At 35.2% G+C, this 26,246-nt stretch overlaps 1 protein-coding gene across 1 annotated transcript in view; it reads left to right on the top strand.

Annotated features, from left to right (window-relative positions):
* The first annotated feature begins 14,653 nt into the window (after positions 1 to 14,653).
* Positions 14,654 to 26,246, top strand: part of CSRNP3 (cysteine and serine rich nuclear protein 3) — a 178,585-nt gene continuing 166,992 nt past the window's right edge. The window contains 1 exon segment of the mRNA XM_077751206.1: positions 14,654 to 14,706. The gene's annotated coding sequence lies outside the window, so the exon portion shown is untranslated.

Below are 26,246 nucleotides of genomic sequence, written 5' to 3' on the forward strand. Positions count from 1 at the left end.
GCTTCCTGTCCAAGTGAAGGATGAAACCAGGCAAATGAAAACCATGTAAGGCTGCTCTGAGAAATGGCAAAAGCAATCCCATTTGTTTTCCCTTTAGAGCATTTTAAAGATTCAAATACAGGTCTGTGTTCTGTGTTTATATGTTATGTGTGTTCCCTTTGCATAATACTTTCCTTTTTCTCATCATGTTCGTAGTGGTTAGTAGTATTCTGAATGAGACAATAAAATTAGGAAACATATTTTAACGCTTCAGTCGTTTTAATCTTAGATGGAAGAGCCTGAGATACATGTTCAGGCTATGGAGAGTGAAGAGGATTAAATTTGTATTTTGACAGATTGAGACATTTTTAAATTTAATGTCCATACTGTTTCTATAATGCAGTCATTTCCTTACCTTTGTAATCTAATATATACAAAATTACACCTCACAACAACCTAAAACTGTTTTAATGTTATTAATGTAACATATCTGAAATTGAAAAAGAATTCTTACAAATACAAATCTATTCTTTTTGTCTTATTTGAAGACTTTTGCTTTATTTGGAAACAAAATTTCATTCTGTGTGCTTTTTTTAAATAAGAAGTAAAACACAGCGATCATCCTGTTTTACCCTAAGCAATTTCCTAAATTAAAACATTTTCAGAAATAAGTAAATACATAAATATAAATATTTTCATTATAAAGTTTTTTCCTCTCAGCTAATTGTTGAGAGAGAAAATCATCATCAAGTTTTTTCATCTTTCCTCTTATTCTGCTATAATTCAGGTGAGATTCCCAACTCTGTTTTCTCTTTTACCTCTCATTTAAATGTTTTCTGACAGAATACTTTATTTCCATAGTATTAACCTTAGTCTTTTAGAGTTATTGTTGGCGATGTAGCAAATAAAGTGCCACGTGCTTAAGCTATATTTTAGTATATTTAATATCTAGCCAATACATAACCTAAATTAATTTGGTATGTCAGAACATTATTTTTCAAAAAGAGTTAGGGTAATGGGAAATACTTTGTTTTCATCAATTAACATGAGCCACGCACTTCGGTGGCAGCACTTTTCAACATAAAGACAGATGACATTACAGAGCACATTAATAAATCGGATGGACGAGGAGACGGATTATGCAACCTGGGCAAATAACCCTTATTTGAGGCATGATCAAAATTATTAAGTGTATGTCAGCTTCCTGGAAATAATGCATTGTATAGGCTGACTCTCAGCTGCAGATAATTCTAAAATACAGTTTGTTAGTAATGCCTCTTCACTGCTCGGTGGTTCTTTATTTACTAAAAGTAGCCTACCAGATTCATAGGTAAGTTTACATGGGTCTCTTAAGTCTCACAAAATGTATTCAGGAAAATGAAATATTAATAACTTCCCCTATAATGTAGGTAGACGACTTTATACCCATAATGGAAATATAATAGTTTGGCAAATAACCCCACACTGCTGGGAATGGAAGGATGGGATTTAAAAGAAATGGAAATTACACCAGGGTCTGAAAGCTTGGGTCTGGTTTCACAAAGTTCAAATTGTGCTATGTACTCAGGTGATCCAAGCAAATGAAAAATTGCTTTAACATTTGTACTCTGGTAGGCCATAATTCAAAAATGTTATTGATCAGAAGTTACTTTGGACTTTAGTATATATTTAATACCCGTTAGTATAAGATCGGGCTTATATATAAGTATAGAAAGGGGGTTGGTCCCAACAGCATCATTAATTACTCTTTAATTACCACTTTGTAAATGAAAAGGCAAGAAATGGATTTGATTGTCAAGCTAATGATCACATTTGTATGTTTCACAGACTCGATGAATCAGTTGGGCAGATCATTTTGATTTCTCAATCAATTGTTCAGATCTCAGTTGTTTTAATAGACTAAATGGTTTGACCCCAAAAATGCTGAATGTGCACACTCTGAGAATACAGACTCGACATAACTTTTCAAGCATTTAATTTTAGATTATGATGACCTTGATAAATGTCAGTGCTAATTCTAAGAATAACATTTTAGCAAGAAAACCACTTGACAGGAGCTCAACTTTGTTATTCTTGCTAATTTCATGGCTAAGAGGTGAATAGAACTTATCTGATTTATTTCCAAAGTCTTTGTACTTTAGTTACATCAAGAGCTTAACACATTATCTTCCAATACAACAACAAAAGGTGATACACACTTTTTTTATGTTTTAAGAAAAAATGTTTATTTACTTTTGGGGGGGAGGGACAGAGAAAGGAGGAGACAGAGAATCCCAAGCAGGGTCTGCCCCACGAATCATGAGACCATGACCTGAGCCTAAATCAAGAGTGGGATGCTCAACCAGCTGAGCCACCTCAGTGCCCCAGTGTACACACATTTCTCTATATTTCTCCTGATTCACATGCACATTTGTACAAAAACCCAACAACCACCAGGGAAAAGTAGTAATTATGTGAATTTTTATATCTTTAAAGAATACTGACTCTGAGGCCCTTTGGCAAATACTTATTTGATTTTCATGTATTCCGTCTGAATATTTTAGTCTTCTGTTACCCCAGAAGAATGGGACTGGCCTGTAGAGATAGTTTCTTCCTGGATTGTTCATTTTACCTATCTAGAAAGAAAGGCACAGAGATGGATTCCCATAGCGATTTTTTAGTAAGAAGCTGAGCATTTGCTTATGCAAAGTAACAACAGCCAAACACTATGTGTTTGTATTAAATATTGGATATAATGCATTAAATACTGGATGCAAGAAAAGAAAGCTTTAGGAGGACTTTGGAAGAAGGCAAAAAAGCATGGTGTGGCCAGATGGCACTATAAGCATAACAGCACAGGAATTTTAGAGTTGCACAGAACTCTCCACTTTAGACCTGCCCCTGGTATCCTTTTACTGATGTCAAAGACTTACTGTCATAGTCTCCTTGACTTTTTGTGAGTTTGCTGTCAGGGAAACAAATGAATTTTAGTTGTGTTTTCTAGTAACTGTTGATATAGTTGGTTGCTGTCATATTGTGGATATATCATAATATATTTAATAAATGAAACAAATAATTTCCCAAACAGGACTCCTGAATGCATTTACAAAGATTTTCTTTTCTATCCCAGGTTAGGCTAGCCACGGAAAATCAATATCTGTCATCAGTCATTACCCCGATGATACTGGTTGTGACGTTGTCAGCATATTAAGCCAGAAACATTCTAGAAAAGATTTTCAAACATTATGAAAACAATTCTTCTTTTGCTTTCTCAGAATTCCTTTCTGGTAGCTCCCAAAACTCAAATTTTAGATTGTTTACCCACTGTGATAACTAAACCAGCAAGGGGTCCCAAGTGCACCTGTGCTGTGCACCGAAGTCCTCTAGGGCTCAGTGTCACATGGGAAACTGAGCTTGGGGACTCCCATTTGAAGCTTTTATATTCAGAGATCTCCGTACAACTTCTCCATACAGAGTCAATAAAACCAGCCTAGAATCACCTCAGGCTTGTCCAACCCTTCCTGCCACAGCTTCTTGATGTGGTTGTGACAGACACTTTTCTGACCTCTCTATAAACAAACTTTTATTCAACAATCTTAACTATAATTCTTGATGGCATGGGTGTCCTTTGTCTCTGTCGATAACATCTAATATAGTGCCTGATGCGTACCATGTGCCCCCAAATTGTTTTGCTGATTGAATAAGAGAATAATCGTGTCTGATAGTCATTTGCCCCTTGCTTACACCCTCCCTGCGACAGAGGCTCCTTCCATTCTGAGACAGTCCCTTCCTTCCAGGTGCTGCTCCGTTAATGCTTTTCAGTGTAACAACGTCCATGTCACATAAACGTTGTTAAGTCATGCAAAATTATGTGTTGCAGACATTTGATTGTACAAACTCCATTTGAGCTCACCTACTTTACCAGGGGATTTCATCTGCATACATTACGCATCTCATGACTCCCTGCATTGTGCTGTTTCATTATACCATTGCTGTTTTTCATACACACACAGAGAGATCACATTAAATGAATGGATTAGATGTAGATGAACATAATTATAACATAATTATAATCTAATTATAATTATATTTATTAATATAAAACATTAAATAGTATTTGTGTAATAAAATGTAGTAATATGTGTTTTACCAATCTGAGTCCTCTCATATATATACTCTTAAGTCAATTATTCTTCACTCAATCTTGAGTTAAGTTGTTCGGCAATATTTTCTTGTGCTCTGGGCCCACTTTCTGCATTTATATTGTGTTCTGGTGAACAATTCTAAACCATAATGCTTGGCAAATGACAATGCTGAATCAGCTACCAAGAAATCAAGGTTGCATGCTGAGGGTTAGTATATCCATTTTAATATGTCTCAAGGTAACGGAAGGCAGATGAAAAGCACTAGTGGAAGTCCCACAGTCTACCGCAGCCAGGTAGAACTGACCAAAAAGAAAAAAGGAATGTTATGCTCTGATGTGATATCTGGGAGTTTGAAGAGAAAGAGTGATTCCTAATATACCATTACTGTGCACATTTATATGGGAACTATGCTGTGGTATACATATATATGCCTTAAACAGGTGATTTAATCAGCCAGTCAACATGCCTGTTCCCAGAAATGTATACTTTGAGCTAATGGAGTATTTTAACTTTGACTTGTCTATTAGTTTTTTAGGTAGTATGGCATAATAATTGGTGGGATGCATAATGGACTTTGCAGTCAGGCAAACTGTAGTTCAGCTCTTGGCTATACCATCTTATTGCCTCTGTAAGTTGGGCAACTTACTTAAGTTATCAGAGCCTCTGTTTCTCTTTCTGTAAAATTTAGTTGTCAACCTGGGTGATGTTGTAAAGATTGGTAGATATATACTGAACACTTCACCATAGAATTTGAACATAATATGGAATTATGTGTAATTTTAGTTATTGTTATTGCTGTTTTTATTGTATTTGTGTATAATTTTAGTGATATGTTATAACGAGTCATCCTTTTTTGTTTATAAGCTGAATAGAAGTCAGGAATGGAAGAATGGAGCCAAATAATACCCAGGGTTTTTAATGTCCTTCTAAGTATTAGTCTCCATTAAAGGATTAAAAAAAAACATAAAATTCTGCTAGATTGGCAAGTTTTTCTACTTTTCCATATTATCTGCAATGAAATGGACATCAGCTAGTTAAATTAGTATTGTATGAGATGGTGTTTTTCTATGTTTTCATAATTGTGAAAACAAATCCTAGAGTCATTAATGAATAGCAGTGGTAGGACTTTCAAAACATCAAACTGGGAAGGCATTTTTCACAGTTCTGAGAAGTGTTATTGAATATTTCATGAAAAAATATTCCTGTATTTTAAGTTTATTTATTTATCTCAAGAGAGAGAGAAAATGCAAGTGGGGGAGGGGCAGAGAGCGAATCCCAAGCAAGTGCCACACTCTCAGTGCAGAGATCGATGTGGAGCTTGAACCCATGAACTGTGAGATCATGACCTGAGTGAGCCAAAGTCAGTCAATCAATTGAGCCACCCAGGCACCTGGAAAAAAAAATTCTATGCTTAAATACATTTGCAAGAATCTGGACAAAATTTAAATAATACCAATTTCTATATAGCCTTTATTATGCTAGTGAGCAGTGAAATTCTCCAAAAAGGGTATATAGTATTAAGAATTTTTAAGACTTATGAATCATAAATCCCCTTTCCGACACAAAACTTCATCCATTAAAATCTCGTGGATCAAGTTTTCTTCATGCTACAGTAATCATTTTTAAGACAGATGCATATCTATAATCTCTTGAAGAATCTCTAACTCAAAGGCTAAAACATGGTATATGTTTTAATAATTTTTTCATTATGAGGATAGTTCCAATGTTTCCAGGATAAAAACATTTCCAAAATTACTCCATGAATAACATATTTTTCATAAGAGTAATGTATTCAAATTTTATATTCTTTTTTCCACCTATGATTTGTTTTGAAATTTCTACAAAGTGCTTACGTTTCAAAATATTTACTGTCACAAAGGAGCATTATGGCCAAAGTACATAAGAAATGTACATTCTAAGCTACATGTTGCTCAATAATAACAAGGAAACAGTAATACTTATTTCAGAGTCATTATAAGTGCAAATGAGATAACACATTCACAGAATTTAGTTTCTGGCACCAAGTAAGGACTCGGCAACATTATTATGATCAACTTATTTAAAAGAAAAGCAATGTGTTAATCAAGAAAAAAACATAGGACAATTATGAAGAAATCCCAAAGAATTCTAATTTAAATTCTAAGAAGGCACTTGGGTATAAGAAGCGTTCGTGACCAATTTCTTCTGTAAAGGTAATGTAAACATACAAAAATCACAAACCAGAGTGTGCTCCTTATAGCTATAATAAAGTGTCTCTAAACACAAAAGTGTATATACTTTACCGGGAAAAAGAATGTTAAGTAAGTTAGACAAACATACAAAAACTCACTGATAATGGAAAGAAATGGGAAAGGGTAGTTCAAACTCACAAATATTCAGAGAAAACCAATTTCAAGCAGTAAGATGGCATCCAAAGTCCAGAAAGAATGTGGTAGTGAAAAGTATGGTTCCAAGTGCCCAAATGTCCAATGCCTAGGTTTGAATACTGCTTCTAAAACGGATTAACTCTCTGACCTTTGCCTAGTTACCTCTTTCTCTATGCCTTAGGTTTTCTTCTGAAAATGTTAATAATAATGCCTACTTCATATGTGTGCAAGGAAGATGAAATGAGATGATATATATTGTATTCGTTTTTTACTGCTATGTAACAAGTTACCACAACTTTAGCAACTTAAAACCATGCCCATTTATTAGAATATAGGTCAGATGTCCTGCACTGTATGACTGAGTTCCTTGCTCAGGACCTCACCGGGTGGAAACCAAGGTGTCAGTTTGGCTGAGTTCTTGTCTGGTAATTTTGGGGGGGAAATCTACCTCCCAGCTCATTCTTTTTGGCAGAATTCAGTTCCTTGTGGTTATAGGACTGTTTCCGTTTCCTGCTTACTGTGGCCGGAGCTGCTCTTAGCTCCTAGAGCCCGTGTCACAGGATTCCTGTCTTCAGATCAGCTGCAGAGAAATCTCTTGCTTTGAATCCTTCTCACTCTTAATTTCTCACCTTTAGATTTAAAGGGTTCATGTGATCAGGTCAGGCCCACCTAGATAATCTCTTATCAGGTCACTGATACGGGACCTTAGTTACAAATGCAAAATCCCTTTAGCCTATAATGTGAACATAGTCACAGGGGTGATATCTCCCCATATTTACAATCCTGGGGGTATACGAGGCATGCACACTAGGGGAATAGAGATGCCACCTTAGAATCCAGTGTAACATAAATGTAAAATCCTAGAGTAGTGCCTGGCATATAGTAAACACTATAGCTGTGAGTTCTTATCCTTAAGGAGCATCTAAAAAACTCAAAGAAATTTAAAAAAAAAAAAGCAATGCCACCATTATGGCAATGATGTAGTAAAATGATATCCCAATGCACTATTAAAGAAACAAACTGGTAGCACCTTTCTGCCAGGTAATTTGGCAATGTATGTTGAGAGTTCAGTACTTCCACTTCCGGGACTTTATCCTAAACATACAATTGGAGATATACACAAAGGTATGTGACAGATGTGTTAATTATACTTGATTTATAAGAATAGACACTTAAAAAGAAACCAAGCATCTCCCTTTAAGTTTTAGTTAACTAATATGGCATAGGTATTACATGAAATGCTATGCAGACTAAAGCACAAAAATAAAAATGGAATAAAACAAAAACATACAGTTTTTGAAAAATATTGAATGAGAAGGAACATCTTCATGTTGTAAGTGGAGAAATTATAGTCTGCAAAATTGTATATATGGCGTTAATCAACTCATACTCTTTCCTGGAGTGTTTAAGTGGCCTTTTGGCAAGACAGGGTCACTTGACAAGGAGGGGAACACGCTGACACTGTCTGGCCAAACCCATCTTTCAGAACACAAGCATCCTGAAGAGAAGACATTGCATCATCTCCCATCAATTTGTGTGGTGTGTGTGTGTGTGTGTGTGTGTGCGCATGCTGTCGACATTCATTCAGTGACTCAAAATGCAGATAGTATGGTCGGGTCCTTTGTTCCTAATGTATCACCCTATTTTATATTAAACTGGCTAAATTACCCTCTCAGCCAAGATTTTAGAGAATGGTTTTTGTTTTGTTTCAGCTATAATGCAAGACATCTGCAATACATAATACACAGCAGTAGAGGATGTAGAAGTTAATAATTATTAGGAAAGCACCTATGGTGCACATTCTAACACTACACAACAGCTACTAACCCCGCTTTACAGGTGGAAAATTGTTGGCGCATAGAAATTAAGTAACTTGCCAAAAAACTCCTATTTAGGAAATGGTGACACCAAATTTTTAAGCACTGGGCTTCCCCCGTGACACCAAATTTTTAAGCACTGGGCTTCCCTCATTTCATCATACTGTGATTCCTAATGGTTCCTGGGACTCTCTGTTTTAAAGATAGCCTCTGGAAATTTTAATGATTAGCCTAATTTAAATCCTCTGCAGTACATTGCACTGTTTCCCTGTACCTGAAGGCAAATTAGTGGTTAACGGTAACAACACACAGATTGCTTTTTTCTCCTAAGCTTTTTCCAGCTCCAGCCTCTCAGATCTTAAATTTCAAAGTAACAGATGTGTTTTTAATTGAGGTTCCACATTATCACCACGAATTCAGATTAAAGAAATTCTTCCAGTTCCCTTTCAACCCAGGCAGTCTGCCCCACCTCTATTCCCTTTCAACCCAAAGGGAGATGTACCAAATTCCATAGTCTTTGGATTAGCGTTTCTCCAGACCCTATATAACCCAGGGTATTTCCTACTACTTCTTGCTCTCTGCAACTAAATCCTTGATAAAAATCAATGCCCAGATCTCTCAAGTCACTTAATTGTCCATTTCTCCTTGGGGGATTTCCCTCTGTCCTTCTCAGATTCTTCTCCCTTGCCCTACTTTCTGTCCATGTTCCCAGGACCATTCATTCATTTTTATCCTACCTCCATTTCTAGGTCCAGCAGTCGGTCCCACTTCTATTCTAGTTTTTGCCAATTAACCTTGGTAATCAACCTGAGCCTATGTTTGTATTCTAGCTCTATAGTAAGTGTCTTTATTGTAGGAGAAATAAAAGGAACATAGAAACATTTATGTGGTTATAGAGGTTTACTATTTAGATATGTATGCTGTCTGGTATTATAATTATCTAATAAAAAAATCAACCTTGGGAATTTTGTTCTGTAAAACTTGCTTAATAAAAACAAATATTTAAGTTCTTAGGGGAGATCCGTGTAAGTTCTAAACTATTATTTAAAAAAAATTTCCATTTGTAGAAAGGTTGATGTACCCATCACTCAGAGTAGTTCTGACCTCAAAATGAGAAATTATATTCTTACCTTTACATTCTTTTAATGATCTTTCTTGACTCAGGTATTTCTCATTACATCATAAATTGAACATAAACATTAACCTATAATTTTCTTCTCTTAAATACCAATAATCTCTTGCCTTTGGCATGTCTGGGTTTGTACAAAAGTATTAAACTGTTGTTGCAAAATATTTTAATTTAAAGTCTGACTATTTGACAGATATACAAATAACTATTTTCATTTTAGAAGCAGTATTAAGAATATTATGTTATTTTATATACTTCTCAAAAGGATTTAGATATAGGATAAGTAATAGTATAGTGTTCCCATTAGGTAGATCAAGAAAACGGAAGGAAGGAAGGAAGGAAAAAAGGGAGGGAGGAAAGAAAGAAAGAAAGAAAGAAAGAGAGAGAGAAAGAGAGAGAGAAAGAAAGAAAGCAGGCCTAAGAAAACTTTATTTTTTTGGACCTAGGAAACTCAAGGTCATGTTTTTAAAAGACCCTGAAGTAGAATTATAAAACTTTTGACTTCTAACAAATACACAAAAAGTAGCATAATCCTTTCGATGCTTGAAAATGTAAATTAAGTCATCCATACTTTCCTGTTTGCTAACATTTTCTTCCAGCCATATACTGTTAAAACAGTATTCTGTGTCATAGGGTGGCTTAATATTATTTAGGACAACTTCCACTTAACTGTGTGAATGGGAAAAACTCATCTGAGGACATGCACAATAACTGTTCCTTGGTCTTCCTTCCCACCTCTTACTACAGAGATCTGAATGGGAGACTATCATCATCTCTCACAATTTAGCTTCTTCTGTGTGATCTCACTGTTGTCATGGCAATAATTGTAGCATTGCAATTTCAGTACTACAACCAGAGCACACTCCGGTGGAATCAGATTGGCAAACACAGTCTGTGGGATGAAATCTCTCTCTTTCAACAAGTGTCTGTTATGCTTTGAGACACTTCCCCCACCCTTTATTTGTGCTTCCTCAGCCATCTAGTCATACAGTCCAATCTCTCTTTAATGATTTTGTCCATGATTCTTCAGGGCCAACAGGACTGGAAGCATAAATATGATCCACACAAATTATTTATATCGATTTCATATCAGGTAAGGAAAAATTTCTAAATAGTTTCCTGTAACTAATAAACTTAAAGCATATCAACATTTAAAAAAATCCATCAATAGCTTTCAGTCTTTAGGAGCTCTTCTTAATTCCTCTAAAACCTCTGTAAGTACTTGAAGATAGGAGAGTCACTTCAAGCAAATAATGAATAGTTATATTAGGTCACCAAGTGACATTTTTAGCTGGAGGCTGCCTGGCTTTCGAACAGAGCCAGAGTCATATAATCCCTGTGGTAGCAGGTAGTGGTTGTATATTCAGCTTTTTAAAAATCTTGAATAAGTAAATTTAGAGAGGATGGTGAATAAAATGGTTACTAACTTTTTGTCTCCATTTTCCCATGAAAAATGGTCATCATCCATTTATTCCATCTTCTCTGCCAAACTATAAGAAATATTCCCTTAGAGTGATCAATGAAAGCTTACAAACAACATCACGAAGTTGAACCAGTGTACCTGAGTCGGTCCTATTTGAAACCTGGCAGATAAGGTGGCCTTCAGTGTCGTAAAATAATTGGTAAATCTAGAGACAGAGGTGGTTCTAGGTAAAAAACACTAAGTAATCATTTTGCTTTGGGAAGCACCTCCTCTTCTAACTACCTTCTAAATTCTACCCCCACAAAAAGAAACTATGATCTTTCCAGGCCTCTGACCAGTCAGGTTTTCTGACTAACTGTTCATCTGAGTCACTAAGTTCTCTCTAGGTGTGTTCCTTAATTCCAGACCTTTCTCTTTTCATATGCTTTTCCTCTACCATGGACCTGTGTTTTCTTATGAGATAACAGACTAATGAGTACGTCTTTAAAAATATAAGTCTGATCTTGTCACTCCATGACTTAAGGCCAGTGGTGGCCTCCATCATATGTAGAGTAATAGTTGAATCTTCATAGTTGCTACGCAATCTAGTCCCAATACCTGTCTAACCCGACTGTCCACTGTGCCCAGCCCAAGACCTGGGCACACACCATTTTTTTTTGACCTGGACTGCTTCTCCCTCAGATGTCAAAACTGCTGGCCTCCTCACCTCCTCTATGTCTTCTTCCTACTTCCCCACTGTGGCATTAGCTCTCCAATCAATTAAAAATGAAATGTTCTCTATCAGCCAAACTTGTAATCGCTATACCACTTAACTGCTTACTTTTTTCCATAGCATTGATCTCCATATGTTTATTGATCTCCATTTGTTTATATGTTTACTATGTGTCTACCCCTTTCTCCAACAACACCCTGTAAAGAAGCATCATTAGAGAAAGGAATTTTTTCCTGTATTGTTACTTTCTCATTCTAATGACAAGATAGTCACTAGTTCCTGATAGATGCTCAATAGACATTTATTAAATAAATAAGAAATAACCTCTAAACTAAGGGCAGAAAAGAAACAAATCATATTTCTTTTTTTTCAAGTTTATTTATTTTTGAGATAGAGTGAGCACACACGAATGAGGGAGGGGCAGAGAGAGAGGGAGAGAAAGAATCCCAAGCAGGTTCCACACAAACAGTGCAGAGTCCAGTGAGGGTCTTGAACCCATGAACTGTGAGATTATGACCTGAGCTGAAATCAAGAGTTGAATGCTTAACTGACTAAGTCACCCAGTGTGCTCCAAACAAATCTCATTTCTATAGAATGGCATAAGTGACTAAATGAGAACACCCAGTTTCACTTTCTCAAGAATTTGAACTGAGGTGTAATGGAAAGAATGAGTCAACTAGTATTCAAAGTTGAGACTTGCAGGATACAATGAAGTAGAGGCAGATGTCAAAAGCCAAAGTCATGTGGCAGCTGGGGAAATGAGGTATCAAAAAATACAGCAACAGAGGTAGCCAGTGAGCACATGGACTTGGAACAAGTACATCCCAGGGAAATGTAGCTGCCGCAATAGAAGGAGACTGGGAGGTCAATGAGAGGCACAAGGACCCACGGTCACTACCTTTTTAAGAAAGTCACCCTAGTTAGACTTGTTCCATATTACCAAGAGACATAGGTAGGACTGCCATGCTGAGATAGACTGGCTTAAGATGTTACCTTTCCTTGGCAGCATATACTGTGCAGTGTCTTTTGTAAAATCAGTTTGTTCCTCCAGTTCATATTTTCTAGCAAAAGCATTTCCAGTATTGTGCTGGGTGATTGTAAAAGAGAAAGCTTTGATTTCTTCGTTTACTGGCCCTTGGAGTCACGTATCCAAACCATCCTTTGTCTTTCTTGTAGAGCCAGCCCAAGTTGGGCTTTAAATTACAATGTAATCTAGAAATTGCTCCTTTAATTTTATAAACAAGATAATAAGGGAAAGGGGGATAGGGAACGTACAACCTAATGGTGCGGAGGACTGCTTCTGAATGCGAAGGGGAGCATTGGCCAGGTTTTAGAGCAGCTTGAACTGGGAATGCAGGGGGATGAAATGACGTTGAGCTGAGTAGCAGCTTCCCCCTTCAGCCTGGGTGTGTCTGTCTACTTCACCACGGTCCATACCACTAACTACTGGCTCTCTCCTTGGTTGTGAGACCATTTATTAGAGTGCCGGTGCTGTCATAGTGGTGTACACTAGCCAGCTCTGAGAATCCAGAGGGGCCCCTCAGAACCAGCCAAGAGGGTCCTTGGCTTTGCACAGGATAGAAACCAAATGTGAGCCAAGAGGAAGAGAGAACAGAGTTTACTGAAGATGTAAAAAGAGTGTAGATATGGACAGAGCATCCAGGAGACTTGGAAAGGAGAGTGAGTCTCATCTTTGCTTGGGGTCTGGGGTCTTCACTGAGGATTGTAGTCTGGTACACATATCTTCTCAGGCATCCGGGTGGACAAAGACTGTTGAGATGTCCTCTATCAGTGACTTAGCCCTGGAGCCAGGTGTCTTGGTGAGTCAGTGGTCTTGGAAAACCCTGCCCAGTCACTCCTTAGATGTTACCTATTGTGCTGGAAGACTCCAAAGAAATCATTAACTCCTTGACCTTTGTAAGGAGGACATATATACATGATCTGTTCTGGAGATCCTAGCAAGAATAAAAGCAGGAAAAGGAGCAAAAAAAAAAATGCTTTTTTTCATGGATTCTCTTAGTTTCCCGGTCTCAGTAGGGTATAGGAGTATTTCTTGATACCTTTGTTACAAATAACAGTAGACAAGAGGACTGAGGTGACTTCATGATTTTATTACATCTGACCCTCTTTACTCACTGAGGTTACCTGCCACCGGAGGGATTTGTGTTTGTGGCCACTGATCATCTTAACAGTTCCTTGTAGCTCTGAGGAAATTATTATTCTCAGAGGTTTAATGACTTATCTAAATTGACATTAACAAAAATTTTAAATGCATCTGGCTACCTCTGACTGTCTTTCATTGACCATCTTGATAGACTCAAATTAACATTTTATCCCATAAAAGATTTAGGGGCTGTGGTTTACCCGGTATTCAGCCAGCCTCCTTGGTATAGGACTCAAGTATTCCCTGTAGCTCTGCTGAATTGACTGGAAACATGATAAGGCATCTAAATTCTGCAGGTATAGTCATTCCTAGCAACCAATTTGATTTTTGACGGACAAAGAACCGCAGGAAAGTAGATGCCTTTGTACCTGAGAAAAAAAGAAATCCCAAGCAAGATAGACATGCCCTAATCAGTATGCTCTGAGTATGACAGCATGCAAGTGAGTGATCTGTTTTGTTCTGAACTATGGCTCTGTCAATGACAGTACATGATTTACTAGAACAAATCAAATAAGTGTAATTGACTCCTGTTTGGACGTTTCAAAACACCAAACCATATTTCCTTATGCAGTGCTCTGATTCTACATTCTTAAATTTGACTTTTTCGTATAGAATGCCTTTGTCAAAAATGCAAATGCAAATAACAATGAATTAGGGTAGAATTGTTTTTGATGCTTTCAAACATTGTGGAAAGAAAGATTTCTGCATGAATATGATAATGTGGTAGATGAGGGTCAAAAAATTACAGCCTCAAAAATTGATTTGGAGATTTGGACTGTGCAGTCATCAAATGTTTCAATGCTGTGTTGTTCCTGTTATAGGTACATGTGACAGCGCCGCAGCTATGAGTGGAATTTTAAAGGGGAAGTTTGAAGAAATTGGCGGGTCTTCACCCTGCTCCTCTGTGCAGGAATCAGATGATGAAGTTTTTAGCTGTGACGGTGCTGACAGTGTTGATAGTGTCAATCTGTCCACTTGTAATCTTTTCACTGGTGAGTATCCGAAGCCATATTTCAGGCAGTACTCTAAATTGTCTTGTATAGTTGATTCCTGGAGTTTCTATCTTTATTCATTCCCTTATATCTGCTCCAAGTTTTTTGTCATATCAGACTTACTTGTAAAACGTGATGTCATTTTGGGTAGTTAAATCTCAGTAGTATTCTTCTGTTCATCTCTGTGAAGTAGGTCTGAGAGGCGGAAACGAGTCCAATTGAAGGTAAGCAATTGAAAATGGTATCATATGCGCCTTCAGCTTTCTGAAATCCATCTCAAATCCATTTCAAAATCTGATCAGTTGAGTTCTTTTGAAATTCTAATAATACTGGTCAATGAGTTGCAGAATTAGCAGTGTTGAGTATAACACATTTATTTCCTACATGAGAAAACGATGTTTGTTTTTAAAAGAATGCTGTTCTGTAATCAAAACCCTGAAAGCCATCAGCTTCTATCATTGTTGGAACACTGGTAAACCTCAGGAGTGAGGCCAAGTTCATGCACTACAGTAAGTACAACTTTCTGCATGTATATACCTTTCCTGAGCAGTTAATGTGAACAACATCATTTGCCTTAGTGTGGTATGCTCTAACTTAAATTCTAGCTATTTCAAACTGCCTTCCCTGTAACTGGTACACATTAACTGATTTTGGAATAGGTGAATCTTCCCAACATCTGTGTGTCCCTTCAATCCTAGTCATTAGGGAAAGGGGAATCTCTAAATTAGTTTTCGAAGTTAATCATACAAAGCCAAAGTAAATAAGGTCAAATAAAGTCCCATAAGATGATGGGGATAAACTTCCTTTTAAAGCACCATTCCATAAGTAAAGGTAAAAATTATCCAACACAAAAGAGAGGGGTTTCTTCCATAATAGATTTTTCTAGTATTATTTTTTTGAGGCATTTGGGTTTGGGGATTTTTAACTTATCAAAACAACCTTTTAATATTCACACTGATGTTCATGCAATGTGGTTCTATGACCCCTGAAATTCTACTTTTATCCTCTTTACTTCTAAGAATTCAAAGGTTTGTTTGATATTCATGAATTCTCTATCATCATTGTTATAAGCATTTAGAATAAAAATAGGTATAATTTAATAAGAATGTTTAGTCTTTGTATTATTTATCTCTTGACTAAAGTACCACTTTTATGAACTTGTGAGAAGTATAAAAAGTAAGGAGGAGATAAAGAAACACTTAGAAGGAGGAAGAACATAATAGTTGTTTTGAGAATGAGATTCTTTAGTTACATGGAAAGGTTACTGTCAGTCAGTGGGTTTTGGGTGGATCGGTTTGTTTGAGATTTATCTTTAGCCTTTTCACCCCCTCCTCTAAGCGACCATAGCCCTGTGAAGAAGACACACCTTGCTGTCACCCACAGTGCCTAGAAAAGTACTGAGCACTGAATGATGCTTAGACTTCTTTATTGAATTAAAAGATTAAATTTAGAGAATTTTTAGAAAATAATTGTCTTTTTTTGACAATAAATGTTCCACTTATTTAAAGTGTACAGCATGATGTTGTGATATATGTATGCACGGTGAAATGATCACCACAGTCAAGCTAATTAATATTTCTGTCACCTGACATAGTTACATTTTTTGTTGGTGGTGGCAGTGGTGGGAACACTTGGGATCTATTCTCTTGACAAATTTCAAGTATGAAATACATTATTTTTTTAAATTTCAGGAAATGTTTAAAAGCCAGAGAGAATGAATCTACTGGATGTCTTTATCCTTAGTATATATTTAATTTCAAGACTCTAAGGGACACTAGTAAGAATATGCCTGTGTACCTTGGAGAGCTCTCCTTCTCTAAGCCCTGGAAAGTGCCAGGAGCTGCCTAGAATTTTTCAACTTTTTTCCTTTAGCCACTCCTAAAAAACATCATCAATCTAGACTCTATTTCTCTGAGATACCACCTCATCCAGTACAGCAATTTCCACATGCCAGTGTTTTTTTTTTTTTTTTTTTAAACCTTCAGCATGCTTTCAACCTCCCTGGTGTCTATGTCTCTCCTAAAGTTACAAATTGACTCTCTCCTGGAAAAATCAATTGTAGGACTCTCTATGCAAGATAACCATTGATTTCTATAGCTTGTGAGTTCAAAAAGTACCTATAATGTTCATTTAGACACCATCAGGTCCCACAATTGTGGCTCAAGATGCTTTCAAGATGAAAGTGATGTTCTGGTGGCTTAGAGGAGTTTGAAAAATTATAGGTTAGATACTTGTTATAAGCACCTGAACACCCAGGAAGGGTAAAAGTTTGAGTGGATAGTGGTTTTATTTTGGTAAAATAAACTATTTGATAGCTATTTTGACATCTGTTCACAACTTTTCTCTTTTATCACCATCAGGAGAGTCTGTAGAGGACGAGGTATCCAGTGTGCACAGAGGAGAAGTCAGGCTGATAAAGTAGCTTCAAAGGTTCATTAGCTTTCTTGTGGCACTGTTGTTAATGTCCTTTCCTTAGTAAATTTTCAAGGGTTTTGAGGAAAGCATTTGCTGATACTACTCTGTAAGGAAATGATATGCATCATTGAACAACTTGTAATTGAATGTGTGATTGGAACCATGATTTGAAATAAACAGTAGGGAGGAGGGTAAGGAAGAATGAATGGAAAATGTTGCCTATGGATGATTCCCTATTTTTGTGAGGTATTCTTACCCTAATCACCAAAATGAAACTTTACTAATTATTTCATAAATTTGGGCAAATTGAGGAAGAAAACCCATTTTAATTTTTTTTAGAGAATTCAGTACTATGAAACAATGAGACAAAAACAATAGTAAAGAGCCAACCCTCAATGTGAATTCAAGGAATATTAGGACTAGTAAGGCCTTTGAAAATGTCTAGACTGTGTTTCTTATTTTAAATATGTGGAGACTGAGGCCCAGCATGGATAACTAGACAGGGATCCAAATGTTAGCTATTGACATAGGACTTTATTGTAGATCCTTAGAGTCTGACTTTCTACTAGACTGTGCTGCTCTCTGATGGGTCTATATCACTGACTACTAAGTCGAGGGACTCATCTAATCAATACAGGGACATTGGCTATATCTTTTGTGCCAGCTCCTCTTAGAAATAAAATGAGTCTACCTTTTGGTAAAGGCATTTAGCATCTCCTCTCCTCTTGGCTTTTTTTTTTTTTTTTTTTTTTTTTTTTTTTTTGACTTTGTGTTTTGGTCAAAGTTAGTATCTCCCAGATGTAATGATATAGTGCCAGTGATGAGTTTATGAATACATTCAATGAGCTAAAGAAATAATGCACAGAGAATTCAGTTTGACTGTGAATGAACACTTTCCCTTCCCCTTTCTGTAAGTAAGTGACAGGGCAGATTGTTGAGACTTACCTTGTATGTCACTGACATTGATGGAAATATCTTACGGCAAACATGTTGTTTTACATTTACATGAAGGAAATTGGTTTGTCTTGGTGACATAATGCTGCTTGTGATAATGTGAAAATGTTACAATGAAAAGAAGATGAGATGAGGTATGCAGTATGCATCTTTAACAGCAGCTAACAAATACAGGGTTGTTTCATTTACTTTAAAAGTAAAAGCCTTTGTACATTCCACTTTTGCCAGAGGGGTGAATGGGCATCCTAGACTCCCTGGGAAAAAAAAAGAAAAGATAACGATATCTTTCTATCCCTTGAACTCCAGGACCCTACATTACTTGTTCAATAATTCAAGACTTCAGAAACCCACTTACCTTGCATTTCGATTAGACTCACTTAGTCACAGCTTCTGACTGAATGCAGTAATTATATTCCATTTTGCTGCCTACGTTCAGAATTGGCTTTTATATTTGCTTGTTTGTTTTAAGCCCTGGAAAACTTAAATTTGTCTTTAATCTTAAAAGCACAATTGGTCTGAATTTGAAATAAATTTTTATATATCAATATCATAGTGAATCTAGAAAAACAACACTTATTGTTTGTGGTTTTAACTGTTAGCTACCATTAAAAACTCAATGTAGGTAATTCTACTGGTATTAATGGTACCATTTCTCACATTATTCAAGTGATAAGTCCTATTAGCATGGGATCCAAAATATATCATAGAAAATCTTCCAATTTCCCACATCTGTTATTTACTCAGGATGTCTATAGGTAGAATTGATATTGTAGTTGTATTTCATAAAAGTACAGGAATTATAGTTGCTATTAAATATTAGAGACACTATCTTCACATTAGTAATCAGAATATTTTCATCTGATAATGTAATTTCTTTACAAATATTTCATAGAGTATTTGCATTTTTTATAAACCTCTTAATAAGAACCACATCCTTATTTTGGGGTCACCTAGGAATAGTCACAGGCAATAGATAGATGATTGCTCAATTGCAAAATATAGTGACTTCAAAAATGAATCCAAGTGAAATTTAGGTGATTAAAATTCTAGTAACCATTTCTAAGTCCCATAATCTTTTGGCTTTGGTTTGAATACCAGAGGTTGACTGGCTTTATACTTGTTGTTTATGATGGTGATGATGAAATCATAGTGCCTGAAGCAAATGTCCTTGTGTTTCTCAAAAGATTTTAAAATTCATCATGCAGATTAGGCAATCTGATGCTTTCTGACAGCTCGAGGGAAGTATATTTGTGTGCATGTGAATGCAGAAAAGAATTAAATCTGCTCCTGCTAAAAAAAAAAAAAAAAAAAAAAAAAAGGAGCCAGTTGGTGCTATTTCTGAATTGGCTGCGATATTTAACCATTTCACTCTGGAAAGTACATGTTTGTACTCTGAAAATGTTCCTTTTTTTTTTTTTGTCTGAGGAATTTGGGAGTAAACTGGGAATGTTTTAGGGCCACAGAATTGTTGTAGCATATGTCCTATATGTTCAGCTACAGTGATCTGGCATGAACTAGAATAGTTAAATGTCTCAAGTTTACTGAATTCATTTGACAGTTGGATTAGGATTAAAAGTATAGTTTTTACATGTAGTGAAGAATGAGCAATCGTAATAAATATAACAAAAGATACATATTTGACTTTCAGAGGTCAGCACATAAAAACTGGAAAGAGATTTTTTAAAATGATATTTAATTTTCAGGTAGGAAAGCCTAATGAATTAAAATTGGAATGGACTCAGTTTTTTGCATTTGTTTTTATCTTATCTCACAAATATAATAGTAGAATAGTAATAAAGATTGATTTATGTAATTTACAATTCTAGGACTTTGAATGAAATGTTGATTTCCATAATGAACTATTAAATCACTTTAAGATCCTTAATGGATAGCTGCAGTGGTCTTAATTAGCATGACAAAAAAGACCCCCAAAAAGCAAACTTTATTAAAAGAATTTACAAAGCATCATGAAAGCTAGTGAAGATTGATAGAGTGCTGAGGGCACTAGATATTTCTGACTAAAATGCAGTAGTGAGTCTCATTAACTGTGTTATTGTGGAGACCTGAAATGCATTTAAGACTATATATTTTTATGCCAAGATTGGATGATAATGTTAATGGATCTATTGTGAGATAAAAAATGTACATATTTAATATGAAATCATATTAATAAAATTACTTTCAAATATTCACATTGAAGAATACTTAATATATTTCATCTTAAAATTTGCTCTAATGCTTTCAACTTCTACATTTTAAAAAACATACATATTTTAAATCTTTTTTTTTTTTTTAATGTTTTATTTATTTCTAGGAGAGAGAGAGAGAGACAGCCTGAGCAGGGGAGGGTCAGAGAGAGAGGGAGTCACAGACTGGAACAGGCTCCAGGCTCCGAGCTGGCAGTCAGCACAGAGCCCGACGCGGGGCTCGAACCCACGAACTGCGAGATCATGACCCAAGCGAAAGTCGGACGCTTAACCGACTAAGCCACCCAGGTGCCCCCATACATATTTTAAATCTTAACAATTCCAGGGTTTGCGGTATTTAATTCCATCCCTAAGAAACGTGGTTTGGCAGAAATAATGACTATTAATTTTAAATATAGTTAATTTTTCTAATATAGCCTGTCCTATTTCACAGTTTCTTCAAAGATGTCCACAATCTTCTCGTCATATCAGATCTGACTTTTGCTGTTTGCTGTTTCTATGACAACACTCATTTTAGCTTGGAGAGAGTAGTACATATTTTAGACTTATATGCATTTTCAGATACACACATGTTAAGAAATTTTTGCTTACCAGGGTGCCTGGATGGCTTCATCAGTTAAGCATCTGTGTTGATTTCTGCTCAGGTCATGATCTTGCCTTTTGTGAATTCAAGCCCTGCATCGGCCTCTGCGCTGATGGTGTAGAGCCTGCTCGAGATTTTCTCTCTCTGCCCTTTCCCTGCTTGCATGTGCACTCTCTCTAACTAAATAAATAAACTTAAAAAAAAAGTTTTTACCCACCAAAATAATTAACATTACGCTGGCAATTCTAATGGTCGTTAATCAACACTAAAATTAAGTGCTATGCTAAGATCATGGCTACATGAAACATGTATATCATATATTTGCCCTGGATTTTTAAAAATATGCATAAAGTTAGGTTGCAAAAGATCTAAGGAGTAAACTTGACCTAAGTAATTTATGGGCACTAATAAAGAAGCATATATTACTTAAAAATTCCCCTCAGTATGAAGTAAAAAAATTTTTGATGAAAAATTTAAAATGAATGAATCTAAAAAAGATAAATGTGGGGTGCCTGGGTGGCTCAGTTGGTTAGGTGTCTGACTTCGGCTCAGGTCATGATCTCACGGTTGTGAGTTCGAGACCCGTGTCAGGCTCTGTGCTGACAGCTGGCTCAGAGCCTGGAACCTGTCTTCAAGTTCTGTGTCTCCCTCTCTCTCTGACCCTCCCTTGCTCCTGCTCTCTTTTTCTCTCTCTCAAAAATAAATAAAACATAAAAATAAATTTAAAAAAGATAAATGCAACTTAAGTAAATATTGTTATTTTCAATAGAATGCCTTTTTTTTTTTTTTAGCATTCACTAGCTTTGTAGCCAGAATATGGAAATGGTTGAAATTTATAATTACAATTATTTTAAATACCTTGATGGTAGGAGCTGCGTCCTGTATTTGCCCCACAGTGCTTAATGGTAATAATCACAACAACAAGCTTTATTGGACATTTTATAATCTGCTGAGCATTGTTCTAGATACTTTAAAAAAATATTTCATTTCATTCTCATAATGTTAGGTCCTAAATAAATTTATTTTTGATTGACATGTTCATGACTTCTATTGAAAAAGAACATGCTTAACTGATCAAATGATTTGTCATCTTAAACATGACATGAATAGACTTAAATAGGCTAATTAATTGTGTAGAAATTAAGATTGTTGGATATAATTGAGTTTACCTTCAACAGGTGCACACTTATAGGAAAAAAATGCTTTTATACCAAATGTTCATGAAATTTATTCACACAATATTGCTAGCATAAGTGAAATCACTCTCTAAACCCCCTACATACCTTTACCAACCTTTATGTTTATTCATAAGTCAGAAATTCTAAGGTTAGAACATTGAAATATTTTGAATCGATACATTTAACATTTATTCATTACTTTCAAAAGCTAAAGGTATAAATATTTTAGCTTTATGGAAAATTTTTGCAGTAATTTTGCAGTAACCTTTTATGGTAAAAAATTTTACAGAATCTCTCTGCCACACAATTGGGTAAATAATCTATGGAAAACCCATAGCGATTACCATGTGGCTAATAAAAACAGTTGAACAAATGTATCTATTGACATAAAAATATATTCACATTAATAAAGAAGTTTAAAATATTATTTTTTCATTTATAAAATCATATGTATGAGGCATGTAATAATAAAATCTAGAGGCAAAAAGGCAAACATTTTCTAGAGAAATATAGAAAAACTTAAGAAACGTTAGTTAATTAATAATTTTTGTTATTTATAGATTTCTCACTTTTCACAATATCTATATATTTTCTCAATTTATTTTCATATATTTTAGCCCTTAAGATTTGTGTTCATTCATTCTAAAAGCTTTCTAGCTTTTTTACCAACATAATAACAGCTGTCATGACATGCTTATAGATGAATCCTAGAATAAATCCCTAAAGATTATAATTCAAAGGATACCATTTTAATTGCCCTCCAGAAAGATTTACCAATTTATTTGCCCACTTGAAGTAATTGAGTTCTTATGACCCAACATCTTGCCAAATTAACTAGGTATTCTATGTGTGTGTGTGTGTGTGTGTCCACATACATTATGTGTTCATACATTATGTATGAACACACACACACACACATACATACTCCTTGTCCATATTGAGAAGCAAAAACTGATATTCTACAGCTGTTTTAACTTGAATATCTCTGAACACTAGGAAGCTAGCAATTCATATATTTATTTACCTTTTTATGTGTATGGAAATAGTCTATTTTGGGTTTTTTTATAGTGATGATTTCTCTTTCATCATTTTATAATATTAAGGATTATTTGATTAACACAAAGTAATAATGTCTCTTTCCTATTTTGCCATTTGTCTATTAACGCTGTTTATGTTTGCCATGGAAATATGTTTATGTGGTCAAATGTATCATAGATTCGGCCTTTAGGAAATGCTTAGACAGAACTTCTCTGCTCCCAAGATTAATTGTACACACAAATAATTTCTCCTAGAACTTTCATAAATTTCTATTATATATTTAAATCTTTAGACTGATTGAAGATTATTTTGGTGTGTATTGTGATTTAGAAAGATAATTTTCCTGTTTTCCTAAAATCATATACTGGATAATATATTTTCTATTAATATGAAATTTTGTCCTTATCTCGAACCAAATTCTTATAGACATAGGATCAGCGTCTGGGATTTCCTTTCTGTTTCATGGTCTGAATGGTTATACTGAAACCAGCAATAGCATTATATTATGACTCTGGTAAGTTTTATTATCTCACCTAAGAGTTCCTTACCTGAAACAGAAACACAATATACTACCATACTCTTTAAAGTCTCTCTATAAGCTGTTCTCACATGATCATTATTTGAATTTTAAAAGAATATTGTCAAGTTACCAAACAATTGCTACGTCTTGGGAATTACATTAAATTTATAGGTTAATTTGGTTCACAAGGAAGATTAACATTATTACCATATTGCCCACAGTAAAATTTTGTGCTTTTCTTCTTTCCATGTATTTTCCTTGCTGAGTTCCTGAATTTTTAAAATATTTTTGTTCTTATTAAGAATGAGACTTTTTATATATACTGTAACAGATTATTTTTGGTACTATAGAAACATTATTTATTATTTTTTTAATGTTTTATTTATTTCTAGGAGAGAGAGAGAGACAGCATGAGCAGGGGAGGGTCAGAGAGAGAGGGAGACACAGACTCTGAAACAGGCTCCAGGCTCTGAGCTGGCAGTCAGCACAGAGCCCGACGCGGGGCTCGAACCCACGAACCGCGAGATCATGACCCAAGCAAAAGTCGGATGCTTAACCGACTAAGCCACCCAGGCGCCCCGAAACATTATTTTTTTTAATGAAAATGCTTTCAAGGTTATAATTTTAATTTAGCCATAGGATATTCTTTATCCTACATGAAGGAGGTATCCTTCTGCCAAGAGTTTTTGATTAATAATTACTGTAAAGTTACATCAAATTCCTCATTAGTACATATCAAAACAATCCTATTTTTCCTTTGACTTTTTAATACTATGAACTAAAAAATAGTTTTCCAAATAGAAAGCTATTATTGCCTTTGAATCTATTACATCATAAAGTAATTTAATCTCACAGGAGGAGCAAATTTAGTCTAGCAATGTGTGTGCATTAAAGGGCCCTTAGAAATGTTCACAGTTAACTTAAAATCCATTTTAAAATGTGTTTTATTGAGAAAGAACAAAGCTGAAGGCACCACTCTTCCTGATTTCAAACTATATCACAAAGCTATAGTAATTAAAGCAGTATAGTACTGACATTAAAACAGACACATGGATCAATGAAACAGATTGGAGACCCCACAAATAAACTCATGCATATATGCTCAACTAATATTTCACAAAGGGACCAAAATATTCCATGGAGAAAGGACAGTCTCTTCAGTAAATGGTGTTTTGTTTTGTTTTGTTTTAGGTTAAAAAAATTATTTTTTAAAAATTAAAATGTGCATAAAAGGAAACTGAAAATCACAAGAAGCAAAGAACAGAATCATCCATAGTCCCAGGCAGTTTAGTTTTACTTCTAGGTCCCATTTGTGTATCTACATAACTAAGATTAATGTAATTAAGACTGTGTAGTTATGTATCATGCTTTTTTACACCCATGAATATTTATTATTTCAAAGTCCCAAAACTATGAGTATTTTGATAACCATGAATACATCAACTCCAACTGAAAGAAAAAAAATTGTAATCCTGCTTTTCTGGTTGACAAAAATTTCATAAAAGACAAAAATGGCAACAGGCTTCTAGACAGATATTGGCAGAGTTACAATGAAAATACCGCATTCTCTTAATGTTCAATTAAAAATGAGACCAGTAGATGTTGTTCTGAAAACTGAATATTCACATGCAAAAGAATAAAACCAGACCCCATTCACCATTCACAAAAATTAACTTGATTCAAATCAGTGACTTCAATGGATTAAGGACCTGAAACCATAAAACTCATAGAAAAAACATAGGAGAAGTCTCTTTGACATCAAACTGGGCAACAAGTTTTTAGATATGACTTTAAAAGCACAAGCAATAAAGCAAAAATCAATTGGGACTACATCAAACTAAAAGGGTTTTGCACAGCAAATGAAACAATCCACAAAATTAGGCCAACCTATGGAATCAAGGAAATATTTGCAAACTTTATATCTGATAAGAGATTAACATCCAAAAATATAAAAGGAATTTAAGCAACTCAGTAACAACAAAAACAAAACAATCCAACACAAAAAATAGACAAAGGACCTGGATAGAATTTTTCCAAAGAAGATATACAGATGGACAAAAATATATGAAAAAGGTAATTAACAAATAATTGTTGGGGAAATGCAAATTAAAGGAATAATAACATCATCTCACGCTTGTTAGAAGGACTATAATAAAGAAGACAAAAAATAACAAATATTGAGAAGTTGTACAGAAAAGGGAATATTGTGCACTGTTGGTGGAAATGTAAACTGGTGCAGCCACTATGAAAGACATTATGGAAGATTCTCAAAAAACTAAAAATGCAACTACCACATGATCTAGTAATCCTATGTCAGAGTAAATATCCAAGGGAAATGAAACTACTCTCTCAAAGAGATATCTACACACCCATGTTCATTGAAGCATTATTCAGAATAGCAGGACATGGAAGCAACCAAAGTGCCCATTGATGAAATAAATGGATAAAGATGCAAGATTTCCATCTCTCTCTCTCTATTTATCTATCAAAATATAAAATGAAATGTAAGTCAGGCAAGAAAGAAGAAAATCTTGCCATTTGCGATAGCATGGGTGGAGATTGAGGGTATTAAGCTAAGTGAAATAAGTCAGACAGAGAAAAACTGTTTGATTTCACTCGTATATGAAATCTTGAAAAAAGAGAAA

Source organism: Crocuta crocuta, unplaced genomic scaffold (assembly GCF_008692635.1).
Source record: "Crocuta crocuta isolate KB4526 unplaced genomic scaffold, BGI_CrCroc_1.0 scaffold219, whole genome shotgun sequence".
NCBI lineage: Eukaryota > Metazoa > Chordata > Mammalia > Carnivora > Hyaenidae > Crocuta > Crocuta crocuta.